Source organism: Salvelinus alpinus, chromosome 6 (assembly GCF_045679555.1).
Source record: "Salvelinus alpinus chromosome 6, SLU_Salpinus.1, whole genome shotgun sequence".
Lineage (NCBI taxonomy): Eukaryota > Metazoa > Chordata > Actinopteri > Salmoniformes > Salmonidae > Salvelinus > Salvelinus alpinus.
This window is the reverse complement of record NC_092091.1, coordinates 89409390-89421819: the sequence shown is the minus strand read 5'-3', so window position 1 is coordinate 89421819 and position 12430 is coordinate 89409390. Positions and strand designations below refer to the sequence as shown.

Below are 12430 nucleotides of genomic sequence, written 5' to 3'. Positions count from 1 at the left end.
CCACGGTTGGACACTTCAGAATACAGCCATGGTTGGACGAGTCAGCCGTGAGTGGATAGCTGTATCGGCCACTGTTGGATAGCTCAGCCGTAGCTGCATACTAGAGTCATGTTCGGATAATGGAGGCGTGGTGGGATGTACCAGTCAGCTATGATTGGATAGCTACGGTAGCTCCGCCCCGTTCATAGTCCCAGACCCAAAACACTCTCAGTCTGTCAGCGACCATGCAAGAGTGAACATCTCCCATGACTGTTTTTTCTAAACTTGTCAAAGCTTGAAATCGGTTCACTCATTTCCATCCCAGCCCGAAACCGTATCTATGTATGCTTATGTGTACAATGCGCTTTGATGAATAAAAAAAAAACATACCAACCAGAATATAGTCATGTCTTTATTTTCACATTTCAATATTATATCACCTCGGTCATGGACAGAATAGACATTTAGGAAGGCAGAGTATGACAATATGAAACAGCACAAGTCTTATGTGTAGTCAATTTCCAGGGGCTTCCTCTACGCGAAGCAGAGCCGTCCTGAGCCTCCACTACACGAACTCAGTGCCAGAGTGAACTATTCCCCTGGCCACTATTTCAAAGTTGTCAAAGCTTGAAGTCATCTGACTCATTTCGATCCCAGCCCGAAGCCGAGAAGTGCCAGGGGCTTCCTCTACATGAACTTGGCGCCTCTCCAGCTCTCGAGATTCATTGTTGGTTAGGAATAGATAATAGAGCCACGGTTGGACACTTCAGAATACAGCCATGGTTGGACGAGTCAGCCGTGAGTGGATAGCTGTATCGGCCACTGTTGGATAGCTCAGCCGTAGCTGCATACTAGAGTCATGTTCGGATAATAGAGGCGTGGTGGGCTGTACCAGTCAGCTATGATTGGATAGCTACAGTAGCTCCGCCCCTTCATAGTCCCAGACCCAAAACACTCTCAGTCTGTCAGCGACCATGCAAGAGTGAACATCTCCCGTGACTGTTTTTTCTTAACTTGTCAAAGCTTGAAATCGGTTCACTCATTTCCATCCCAGCCCGAAACCGTATCTATGTATGCTTATGTGTACAATGCGCTTTGATGAATAAAAAAAAAACATACCAACCAGAATATAGTCATGTCTTTATTTTCACATTTCAATATTATATCACCTCGGTCATGGACAGAATAGACATTTAGGAAGGCAGAGTATGACAATATGAAACAGCACAAGTCTTATGTGTAGTCAATTTCCAGGGGCTTCCTCTACGCGAAGCAGAGCCGTCCTGAGCCTCCACTACACGAACTCAGTGCCAGAGTGAACTATTCCCCTGGCCACTATTTCAAAGTTGTCAAAGCTTGAAGTCATTTGACTCATTTCGATCCCAGCCCGAAGCCGAGAAGTGCCAGGGGCTTCCTCTACATGAACTTGGCGCCTCTCCAGCTCTCGAGATTCATTGTTGGCTAGGAATAGATAATAGAGCCACGGTTGGACACTTCAGAAAACAGCCATGGTTGGACGAGTCAGCCGTGAGTGGATAGCTGTATCGGCCACTGTTGGATAGCTCAGCCGTAGCTGCATACTAGAGTCATGTTCGGATAATAGAGGCGTGGTGGGATGTACCAGTCAGCTATGATTGGATAGCTACGGTAGCTCCGCCCCGTTCATAGTCCCAGACCCAAAACACTCTCAGTCTGTCAGCGACCGTGCAAGAGTGAACGTCTCCCGTGACTGTTTTTTCTAAACTTGTCAAAGCTTGAAATCGGTTCACTCATTTCCATCCCAGCCCGAAACCGTATCTATGTATGCTTATGTGTACAATGCGCTTTGATGAATAAAAAAAAAACATACCAACCAGAATATATTAATGTCTTTATTTTCACATTTCAATATTATATCACCTCGGTCATGGACAGAATAGACATTTAGGAAGGCAGAGTATGACAATATGAAACAGCACAAGTCTTATGTGTAGTCAATTTCCAGGGGCTTCCTCTACGCGAAGCAGAGCCGTCCTGAGCCTCCACTACACGAACTCAGTGCCAGAGTGAACTATTCCCCTGGCCACTATTTCAAAGTTGTCAAAGCTTGAAGTCATTTGACTCATTTCGATCCCAGCCCGAAGCCGAGAAGTGCCAGGGGCTTCCTCTACATGAACTTGGCGCCTCTCCAGCTCTCGAGATTCATTGTTGGCTAGGAATAGATAATAGAGCCACGGTTGGACACTTCAGAAAACAGCCATGGTTGGACGAGTCAGCCGTGAGTGGATAGCTGTATCGGCCACTGTTGGATAGCTCAGCCGTAGCTGCATACTAGAGTCATGTTCGGATAATAGAGGCGTGGTGGGATGTACCAGTCAGCTATGATTGGATAGCTACGGTAGCTCCGCCCCGTTCATAGTCCCAGACCCAAAACACTCTCAGTCTGTCAGCGACCATGCAAGAGTGAACATCTCCCATGACTGTTTTTTCTAAACTTGTCAAAGCTTGAAATCGGTTCACTCATTTCCATCCCAGCCCGAAACCGTATCTATGTATGCTTATGTGTACAATGCGCTTTGATGAATAAAAAAAAAACATACCAACCAGAATATATTAATGTCTTTATTTTCACATTTCAATATTATATCACCTCGGTCATGGACAGAATAGACATTTAGGAAGGCAGAGTATGACAATATGAAACAGCACAAGTCTTATGTGTAGTCAATTTCCAGGGGCTTCCTCTACGCGAAGCAGAGCCGTCCTGAGCCTCCACTACACGAACTCAGTGCCAGAGTGAACTTCTCCCCAGGCCACTATTTCAAAGTTGTCAAAGCTTGAAGTCATTTGACTCACTTCGATCCCAGCCCGAAGCCGAGAAGTGCCAGGGGCTTCCTCTAGATGAGCTTGGCGCCTCTCCAGCTCTCGAGATTCATTGTTGGCTAGGAATAGATAATAGAGCCACAGTTGGACACTTCAGAATACAGCCATGGTTGGACGAGTCAGCCGTGAGTGGATAGCTGTATCGGCCACTGTTGGATAGCTCAGCCGTAGCTGCATACTAGAGTCATGTTCGGATAATAGAGGCGTGGTGGGATGTACCAGTCAGCTATGATTGGATAGCTACGGTAGCTCCGCCCCGTTCATAGTCCCAGACCCAAAACACTCTCAGTCTTTCAGCGACCATGCAAGAGTGAACATCTCCCATGACTGTTTTTTCTAAACTTGTCAAAGCTTGAAATCGGTTCACGCATTTCCATCCCAGCAAGAAACCGTATCTATGTATGCTTATGTGTACAATGCACTTTGATGAATAAAAAAAAAACATACTACCAGAATATAGTCATGTCTTTATTTTCACATTTCAAAATTATATCACCTCGGTCATGGACAGAATAGACATTTAGGAAGGCAGAGTATGACAATATGAAACAGCACAAGTCTTATGTGTAGTCAATTTCCAGGGGCTTCCTCTACGCGAAGCAGGGCCGTCCTGAGCCTCCACTACACGAACTCAGTGCCAGAGCGAACTATTCCCCTGGCCACTATTTCAAAGTTGTCAAAGCTTGAAGTCGTTTGACTCATTTCGATCCCAGCCCGGAGCTGAGAAGCGCCAGGGGCTTCCTCTACATGAACTTGGCGCCTCTCCAGCTCTCCAGATTCATTGTTGGTTAGGAATAGATAATAGAGCCACGGTTGGACACTTCAGAATACAGCCATGGCTGGACGAGTCAGCCGTGAGTGGATAGCTGTATCGGCCACTGTTGGATAGCTCAGCCGTAGCTGCATACTAGAGTCATGTTCGGATAATAGAGGCGTGGTGGGATGTACCAGTCAGCTATGATTGGATAGCTACGGTAGCTCCGCCCCGTTCATAGTCCCAGACCCAAAACACTCTCAGTCTGTCAGCGACCGTGCAAGAGTGAACGTCTCCCGTGACTGTTTTTTCTAAACTTGTCAAAGCTTGAAATCGGTTCACTCATTTCCATCCCAGCCCGAAACCGTATCTATGTATGCTTATGTGTACAATGCGCTTTGATGAATAAAACAGAAACAAAGCAACCAGAATATAGTCAAGTCTTTATTTTCACATTTCAATATTATATCACCTCGGTCTTGGACAGAATAGACATTTAGGAAGGCAGAGTATGACAGTATGAAACATAAAAATAGAACTAGGCTTATGTGTAGTCAATTTCCAGGGGCTTCCTCTACGCGAAGCAGAGCCGTCCTGAGCCTCCACTACACGAACTCAGTGCCAGAGTGAACTATTCCCCTGGCCACTATTTCAAAGTTGTCAAAGCTTGAAGTCGTATGACTCATTTCGATCCCAGCCCGAAGCCGAGAAGTGCCAGGGGCTTCCTCTACATGAACTTGGCGCCTCTCCAGCTCTCGAGATTCATTGTTGGTTAGGAATAGATAATAGAGCCACGGTTGGACACTTCAGAATACAGCCATGGTTGGACGAGTCAGCCGTGAGTGGATAGCTGTATCGGCCACTGTTGGATAGCTCAGCCGTAGCTGCATACTAGAGTCATGTTCGGATAATAGAGGCGTGGTGGGATGTACCAGTCAGCTATGATTGGATAGCTACGGTAGCTCCGCCCCGTTCATAGTCCCAGACCCAAAACACTCTCAGTCTGTCAGCGACCATGCAAGAGTGAACATCTCCCATGACTGTTTTTTCTAAACTTGTCAAAGCTTGAAATCGGTTCACTCATTTCCATCCCAGCCCGAAACCGTATCTATGTATGCTTATGTGTACAATGCGCTTTGATGAATAAAAAAAAAACATACCAACCAGAATATATTAATGTCTTTATTTTCACATTTCAATATTATATCACCTCGGTCATGGACAGAATAGACATTTAGGAAGGCAGAGGATGACAATATGAAACAGCACAAGTCTTATGTGTAGTCAATTTCCAGGGGCTTCCTCTACACGAAGCAGAGCCGTCCTGAGCCTCCACTACACGAACTCAGTGCCAGAGTGAACTTTTCCCCTGGCCACTATTTCAAAGTTGTCAAAGCTTGAAGTCATTTGACTCATTTCGATCCCAGCCCGAAGCCGAGAAGTGCCAGGGGCTTCCTCTACATGAACTTGGCACCTCTCCAGCTCTCGAGATTCATTGTTGGTTAGGAATAGATAATAGAGCCACGGTTGGACACTTCAGAAAACAGCCATGGTTGGACGAGTCAGCCGTGAGTGGATAGCTGTATCGGCCACTGTTGGATAGCTCAGCCGTAGCTGCATACTAGAGTCATGTTCGGATAATAGAGGCGTGGTGGGATGTACCAGTCAGCTATGATTGGATAGCTACGGTAGCTCCGCCCCGTTCATAGTCCCAGACCCAAAACACTCTCAGTCTTTCAGCGACCATGCAAGAGTGAACATCTCCCATGACTGTTTTTTCTAAACTTGTCAAAGCTTGAAATCAGTTCACTCATTTCCATCCCAGCAAGAAACCGTATCTATGTATGCTTATGTGTACAATGCACTTTGATGAATAAAAAAAAACATACTAACCAGAATATAGTCATGTCTTTATTTTCACATTTCAAAATTATATCACCTCGGTCATGGACAGAATAGACATTTAGGAAGGCAGAGTATGACAATATGAAACAGCACAAGTCTTATGTGTAGTCAATTTCCAGGGGCTTCCTCTACGCGAAGCAGGGCCGTCCTGAGCCTCCACTACACGAACTCAGTGCCAGAGCGAACTATTCCCCTGGCCACTATTTCAAAGTTGTCAAAGCTTGAAGTCGTTTGACTCATTTCGATCCCAGCCCGGAGCTGAGAAGCGCCAGGGGCTTCCTCTACATGAACTTGGCGCCTCTCCAGCTCTCCAGATTCATTGTTGGTTAGGAATAGATAATAGAGCCACGGTTGGACACTTCAGAATACAGCCATGGCTGGACGAGTCAGCCGTGAGTGGATAGCTGTATCGGCCACTGTTGGATAGCTCAGCCGTAGCTGCATACTAGAGTCATGTTCGGATAATAGAGGCGTGGTGGGATGTACCAGTCAGCTATGATTGGATAGCTACGGTAGCTCCGCCCCGTTCATAGTCCCAGACCCAAAACACTCTCAGTCTGTCAGCGACCGTGCAAGAGTGAACGTCTCCCGTGACTGTTTTTTCTAAACTTGTCAAAGCCTGAAATCGGTTCACTCATTTCCATCCCAGCATGAAACCCTATCTATGTATGCTTATGTGTACAATGCGCTTTGATGAATAAAACAGAAACAAAGCAACCAGAATATAGTCAAGTCTTTATTTTCACATTTCAATATTATATCACCTCGGTCATTGACAGAATAGACATTTAGGAAGGCAGAGTATGACAGTATGAAACATAAAAATAGAACTAGGCTTATGTGTAGTCAATTTCCAGGGGCTTCCTCTACGCGAAGCAGAGCCGTCCTGAGCCTCCACTACACGAACTCAGTGCCAGAGTGAACTATTCCCCTGGCCACTATTTCAAAGTTGTCAAAGCTTGAAGTCGTTTGACTCATTTTGATCGCAGCCCGAAGCCGAGAAGTGCCAGGGGCTTCCTCTACATGAACTTGGCGCCTCTCCAGCTCTCGAGATTCATTGTTGGTTAGGAATAGATAATAGAGCCACGGTTGGACACTTCAGAATACAGCCATGGTTGGACGAGTCAGCCGTGAGTGGATAGCTGTATCGGCCACTGTTGGATAGCTCAGCCGTAGCTGCATACTAGAGTCATGTTCGGATAATAGAGGCGTGGTGGGATGTACCAGTCAGCTATGATTGGATAGCTACGGTAGCTCCGCCCCGTTCATAGTCCCAGACCCAAAACACTCTCAGTCTTTCAGCGACCATGCAAGAGTGAACATCTCCCATGACTGTTTTTTCTAAACTTGTCAAAGCTTGAAATCGGTTCACTCATTTCCATCCCAGCAAGAAACCGTATCTATGTATGCTTATGTGTACAATGCGCTTTGATGAATAAAAAAAAACCATACTACCAGAATATAGTCATGTCTTTATTTTCACATTTCAAAATTATATCACCTCGGTCATGGACAGAATAGACATTTAGGAAGGCAGAGTATGACAATATGAAACAGCACAAGTCTTATGTGTAGTCAATTTCCAGGGGCTTCCTCTACGCGAAGCAGGGCCGTCCTGAGCCTCCACTACACGAACTCAGTGCCAGAGCGAACTATTCCCCTGGCCACTATTTCAAAGTTGTCAAAGCTTGAAGTCGTTTGACTCATTTCGATCCCAGCCCGAAGCCGAGAAGTGCCAGGGGCTTCCTCTACATGAACTTGGCGCCTCTCCAGCTCTCCAGATTCATTGTTGGTTAGGAATAGATAATAGAGCCACGGTTGGACACTTCAAAATACAGCCATGGCTGGACGAGTCAGCCGTGAGTGGATAGCTGTATCGGCCACTGTTGGATAGCTCAGCCGTAGCTGCATACTAGAGTCATGTTCGGATAATAGAGGCGTGGTGGGATGTACCAGTCAGCTATGATTGGATAGCTACGGTAGCTCCGCCCCGTTCATAGTCCCAGACCCAAAACACTCTCAGTCTGTCAGCGACCGTGCAAGAGTGAACGTCTCCCGTGACTGTTTTTTCTAAACTTGTCAAAGCTTGAAATCGGTTCACTCATTTCCATCCCAGCCCAAAACCGTATCTATGTATGCTTATGTGTACAATGCGCTTTGATGAATAAAACAGAAACAAAGCAACCAGAATATAGTCAAGTCTTTATTTTCACATTTCAATATTATATCACCTCGGTCTTGGACAGAATAGACATTTAGGAAGGCAGAGTATGACAGTATGAAACATAAAACTAGAACTAGGCTTATGTGTAGTCAATTTCCAGGGGCTTCCTCTACGCGAAGCAGAGCCGTCCTGAGCCTCCACTACACGAACTCAGTGCAAGAGTGAACTTCTCCCCAGGCCACTATTTCAAAGTTGTCAAAGCTTGAAGTCCTTTGACTCATTTCGATCCCAGCCCGAAGCGACAAGGGTTTACTCTACATGAACTTGGCGCCTCTCCAGCTCTCGAGATTCATTATTGGTTAGGAATAGATAATAGAGCCACAGTTGGACACTTCAGAATACAGCCATGGTTGGACGAGTCAGCCGTGAGTGGATAGCTGTATCGGCCACTGTTGGATAGCTCAGCCGTAGCTGCATACTAGAGTCATGTTCGGATAATAGAGGCGTGGTGGGATGTACCAGTCAGCTATGATTGGATAGCTACGGTAGCTCCGCCCCGTTCATAGTCCCAGACCCAAAACACTCTCAGTCTTTCAGCGACCATGCAAGAGTGAACATCTCCCATGACTGTTTTTTCTAAACTTGTGAAAGCTTGAAATCGGTTCACTCATTTCCATCCCAGCAAGAAACCGTATCTATGTATGCTTATGTGTACAATGCACTTTGATGAATAAAAAAAAAACATACTACCAGAATATAGTCATGTCTTTATTTTCACATTTCAAAATTATATCACCTCGGTCATGGACAGAATAGACATTTAGGAAGGCAGAGTATGACAATATGAAACAGCACAAGTCTTATGTGTAGTCAATTTCCAGGGGCTTCCTCTACGCGAAGCAGGGCCGTCCTGAGCCTCCACTACACGAACTCAGTGCCAGAGCGAACTATTCCCCTGGCCACTATTTCAAAGTTGTCAAAGCTTGAAGTCGTTTGACTCATTTCGATCCCAGCCCGGAGCTGAGAAGCGCCAGGGGCTTCCTCTACATGAACTTGGCGCCTCTCCAGCTCTCCAGATTCATTGTTGGTTAGGAATAGATAATAGAGCCACGGTTGGACACTTCAAAATACAGCCATGGCTGGACGAGTCAGCCGTGAGTGGATAGCTGTATCGGCCACTGTTGGATAGCTCAGCCGTAGCTGCATACTAGAGTCATGTTCGGATAATAGAGGCGTGGTGGGATGTACCAGTCAGCTATGATTGGATAGCTACGGTAGCTCCGCCCCGTTCATAGTCCCAGACCCAAAACACTCTCAGTCTGTCAGCGACCATGCAAGAGTGAACGTCTCCCGTGACTGTTTTTTCTAAACTTGTCAAAGCTTGAAATCGGTTCACTCATTTCCATCCCAGCCCGAAACCGTATCTATGTATGCTTATGTGTACAATGCGCTTTGATGAATAAAACAGAAACAAAGCAACCAGAATATAGTCAAGTCTTTATTTTCACATTTCAATATTATATCACCTCGGTCTTGGACAGAATAGACATTTAGGAAGGCAGAGTATGACAGTATGAAACATAAAAATAAAAACAGAACTAGGCTTATGTGTAGTCAATTTCCAGGGGCTTCCTCTACGCGAAGCAGAGCCGTCCTGAGCCTCCACTACACGAACTCAGTGCCAGAGTGAACTATTCCCCTGGCCACTATTCCAAAGTTGTCAAAGCTTGAAGTCGTTTGACTCATTTCGATCCCAGCCCGGAGCTGAGAAGCGCCAGGGGCTTCCTCTACATGAACTTGGCGCCTCTCCAGCTCTCCAGATTCATTGTTGGTTAGGAATAGATAATAGAGCCACGGTTGGACACTTCAGAATACAGCCATGGTTGGACGAGTCAGCCGTGAGTGGATAGCTGTATCGGCCACTGTTGGATAGCTCAGCCGTAGCTGCATTCTAGAGTCATGTTCGGATAATAGAGGCGTGGTGGGATGTACCAGTCAGCTATGATTGGATAGCTACGGTAGCTCCGCCCCGTTCATAGTCCCAGACCCAAAACACTCTCAGTCTGTCAGCGACCGTGCAAGAGTGAACGTCTCCCGTGACTGTTTTTTCTAAACTTGTCAAAGCTTGAAATCGGTTCACTCATTTCCATCCCAGCAAGAAACCGTATCTATGTATGCTTATGTGTACAATGCACTTTGATGAATAAAAAAAAAACATACTACCAGAATATAGTCATGTCTTTATTTTCACATTTCAATATTATATCACCTCGGTCATTGACAGAATAGACATTTAGGAAGGCAGAGTATGACAAAATGAAAACGTAACATAAAAAAAGAACAAGTTTTATGTGTAGTCAATTTCCAGGGGCTTCCTCTACGCGAAGCAGAGCCATCCTGAGCCTCCACTACACGAACTCAGTGCCAGAGTGAACTTGAACTTGATTGTAAAAATGTATGTCTCACTTTTGTAATTGAATGGAAATACAAGTCACTATAAAACAAGCACTGCCTCTCTACTCACTGACACTCTGAGCTGTCCGAAGAAACCAGAAAGGAGCTGCCAGCCGCCATCATCATCAGAAGAACAAATCAGCCAGAAATCAGAAACACTCCGATTGACTGCCGCTAAGGCTTGAACACTGCCAGAGAGAACTGCCTTGATTATGAAGGGGAAAGGTGTAATGACTGTTTTCCTACTTGCACTTGTTGCAAAATCCTCCGTGTCTCTTCCTATCACTATAACAGTGATGTTGAATCACCCAGTTACACCGCCCTGCTCTGGATCATGCCATGGTGACAGAAATAAGACGGGAAGGAAAGATCCATAGAATAAATGGAACATTCTGCTATCACTCCGTGGATCCAAGACCAAGAAAACACATCCCCTCAGGAAAAAAACACTGACATGTCACGCTCTGCTCTGTCGTCGCTGCCAGCCACCAGCATGACTGATACACACTTCATCGGCGTCTCTCTACTTGGCACTGTGCGATAGTCTCGGCTCCCATTGACAACTTCACCCCTTACACACCGGCATAGCCACGCTCTGCTCTGTCGTCGCTGCCAGCCACCAGCATGACTGATACACACTTCATCGGCGTCTCTCTACTGGCACTGTGTGATAGTCTCGGCTCCCATTGACAACTTCACCCCTTACACACCGGCATAGCCACGCTCTGCTCTGCCGTCGCTGCCAGCCACCAGCATGACTGATACACACTTCATCGGCGTCTCTCTACTTGGCACTGTGTGATAGTCTCGGCTCCCATTTACACACCGGCATAGCTGAGGGGGGAGAGAGATTCGGAAGAAATGCTGAGCTCCTCTGCAGCCCCGCCCACTGAAATCCTACGAGGCCGCCTACAATTGACACGCCACACTGCATCAACCAATGGTTGTGTGCCATGTCACTGACAATAATAAAATACATCTTTCATGCAGAACTCTCCGTCTTCAGTCATTCAAATAATATGTTTAGATATTAAGGAGGCTGTATGTTTGTATTATCACAGCACTATAATAAAAGGGGTTCCTCAGAATCCATTGTGAGACTAAAAACGTCATAAGTCTCGTCAATAACAACGACGAGACAGCCTATAGACAGACAAGAAGCGCAGTGTCTAACAGCGATGTGCAGTGGAATCAACCTGGAGCTGAAATTAAAGGACGTCATAGAGGATTTTATAAATGTTTTATTTGTTCCATGTGACTGTTATACTGTATACCTCTGTGTGCTATGTAGACCTACTATATGTGAGAGAGCTACAAAGAATAATTCCAATATATTACTTTTAAGAGGTACTTGCAAATGGCAAATATACTACTTGAATAAAATGGATTAAACTACTTGAATAAAACTTAGAAAAGTTTCTGATTGAGTTTGGAACTGTCAGATAATTTCTGTACCACAGAAATATAACGATGGTAAAACGTAACGTAATGAAACAGGCAGGGAGCCTGTTTGTGGCCTGCTGGAGGTCATTTTGCAGGGCTCTGGCAGTGCACCTCCTTGCACAAAGGCGGAGGTAGCGGTCCTGCTGCTGGGTTGTTGCCCTCCTACGGCCTCCTCCACGTCTCCTGATGTACTGGCCTGTCTCCTGGTAGCGCCTCCATGCTCTGGACACTACGCTGACAGACACAGCAAACCTTTTTGCCACAGCTCGCATTGATGTGACATCCTGGATGAACTGCACTACCTGAGCCACTTGTGTGGGTTGTAGACTCCGTCTCATGCTACCACTAGAGTGAAAGCACCGCCAGCATTCAAAAGTGACCAAAACATCAGCCAGGAAGCATAGGAACTGAGAAGTGGTCTGTGGTCACCACCTGCAGAACCATTCCTTTTTTGGGGGTGTCTTACTAATTGCCTATAATTTCCACCTTTTGTCTATTCCATTTGCACAACAGCATGTGACATTTATTGTCAATCAGTGTTGCTTCCTAAGTGGACAGTTTGATTTCACAGAAGTGTGACTGACTTGGAGTTACATTGTGTTGTTTAAGTGTTCCCTTTATTTTTTTGAGCAGTGTAGTTGTCGTCAAGAGCTTTTGACGATGATTTGATGGTCTCCAGAATGGGAAAGGATGGGAACCGCTGAGATAGACAGTCACATCTGTGTGGTAACATGATAGGATGGGTAACCAATGATATACAATGATTCTGCAAACCCACGTAACATGAACTAATCACAGTAATCACAGACCAACTCACATACACAGATAGACACATACAGACAGACACACACACAGTATATACAAAGACA

The 12430-nt window shown here is 45.7% G+C and overlaps 1 long non-coding RNA gene across 3 annotated transcripts; it reads right to left on the bottom strand.

The window, feature by feature from the left end:
* Positions 1-373: 373 nt before the first annotated feature.
* LOC139579554 (uncharacterized) lies at positions 374-11618 on the bottom strand. 3 transcript variants are annotated; one of them, XR_011675788.1, is made up of 3 exons: positions 8461-11618; positions 5535-7731; positions 374-4805 (listed from the first exon to the last, which is right to left on the bottom strand). It is a non-coding gene; the product is annotated as an uncharacterized lncRNA (long non-coding RNA). The 3 variants fall into 3 exon arrangements; XR_011675789.1 differs by lacking the exon at positions 374-4805 and having other exon boundaries at positions 5494-6264; positions 7002-7731; XR_011675787.1 differs by lacking the exon at positions 374-4805 and having other exon boundaries at positions 5494-7731.
* Positions 11619-12430: the final 812 nt, after the last annotated feature.